Raw genomic sequence first — 2,039 nt, 5'->3', positions numbered from 1 at the left:
AGGTGCTCGGACTCGTGCGTCAGACTGCATTGCCCACACTGCCCTTGTGCTTTCCCACGCGGCCTTGTTTTCAACATGGAAGCTAAACTAGCTCCCCGCACGTCACCGATCGTCGCCAACGACGCCCGAGCCGGCCATCGTTCGCGGGGGGAGGCCACACGCGCAGTCTCCGCATCGGGTCGCTGCCATCACACGCGTGTCCTAGCTACGGCGTTTTGTTTCTGAGACGACGCGAACGTAGAAAAGCGGCGAACAATACGAAAAGCGACGCTGAATGGCGCCAGTCAGGGGCCCGGGAACGTGTATGATTCTATTATTTCCGCCCTCTGTGCGAAATGAAAACACAGACACACGTAGATGCTTGTATTTGTCACTGAATCTCAAGTTGACGGCGCCGCCATATTGGATGTGGCGAAGTGTGAGCACAAGCTTAAAAAATATACATTGTAAAATTATCACTGAATTTTTGTATTTTTTTGGGAGGGGGCTGTCAAAGAAAATTTGCAATATTATGCTCTTGTTTATGGGTTATTTAAAAAAATAAATAAACATTTCCTCGATCCATCCATCCATTTTCTACCGCTTATCCGAGGTCGGGTCGCGGGGACACTAGCTTTAGCAGGGACACCCAGATTTCCCTCTCCGCAGCCACTTTCTCCAGCTCTTCCGAGGGGATCCCCAGGCGTTCCCAGGCCAGCCGAAGAATATAGTCTCTGCAGCGCGTCCTGGGTCGTCCCCGGGGTCTCCTCCCGGTGGGACGTGCCCTGAACACCTCACCAGGGAGGCGTCCGGGAGGCATCCGAACCAGATGCCCCAGCCACCTCATCTGGCTCCTCTCGATGTGAAGGAGCAGCGGCTCTACTCTGAGATCCTCCCGGATGACCGAGCTTCTCACCCTATCTCTAAGGGAGAGCCCGGACACCCTACGGAGGAAACTCATTTCGGCCGCTTGTATCTGGGATCTTGACCCACAGCTCGTGACCTTAGGTGAGGGTAGGAACGTAGATCGACCGGTAAATTGAGAGCTTCGCCTTTCGGCTTAGCTCCTTCTTTACCACAACGGACCGATACAAAGTCCGCATCACTGCAGACGCTGCACCGATCCGCCTGTCGATCTCCCGTTCCATTCTTCCCTCACTCGTGAACAAGACCCCAAGATAATTGAACTCCTCCACTTGGGGCAGGATCTCATCCCTGACCTGGAGAGGGCATGCCACCCTTTTCCGACTGAGGACCATGGTCTCAGATTTGGAGGTGCTGATTCTCATCCCAGCCGCTTCACACTCAGCTGCGAACTGCTCCAGTGAGAGTTGGAGGTCACGGCTTGATGAAGCCAACAGAAGCACATCATCTGCAAAAAGCAGAGATGCAATACTGAGGCCACCAAACCGGACCCTCTCTACGCCCCGGCTGCGCCTAGAAATTCTGTCCATAAAAGTTATGAACAGAATCGGTGACAAAGGGCAGCCTTGGCGGAGTCCAACCCTCACCGGGAACGAGTCCGACTTACTGCCGGATATGCGGACCAAACTCTGACTCCGGTCGTACAGGGACCGAACAGCCCGTATCAGGGGGTTCGGTACCCCATACTTCCAAAGCACCCTCCACAGGACACCCCGAGGGACACGGTCCAACGCCTTCTCCAAGTCCACAAAACACATGTAGACTGGTTGGGTGAACTCCCATGCTCCTCCTGAATCTGAGATTCAACTTCCCGACAGACCCTCCTCTCCAGCACCCCTGAATAGACCTTACCAGGGAGGCTGAGGAGTATGATCCCCCTACATACACTTTTGCCCCCGGTGAAATAGCATTTTACAAACTAAATCAGCCATTCGTTTTCTTTACCAATGTATAACAAACCTTTTTTTCCAGAAAAATATAATTTATGAATAAACACACATTGCAGAAAAATACAAAATAAAACAAAACAAGCATACAAACGGTGTGCAAACAGCACAAAAAGAATGTACACAATGCACAGACAACACAAAAACATACATGTAACAACAACACAGAAAAAAATAATAAACACTAAA

Source organism: Phyllopteryx taeniolatus, chromosome 5 (assembly GCF_024500385.1).
Source record: "Phyllopteryx taeniolatus isolate TA_2022b chromosome 5, UOR_Ptae_1.2, whole genome shotgun sequence".
Taxonomy (NCBI): Eukaryota; Metazoa; Chordata; class Actinopteri; order Syngnathiformes; family Syngnathidae; genus Phyllopteryx; species Phyllopteryx taeniolatus.
This window is presented reverse-complemented; position numbering follows the sequence as displayed.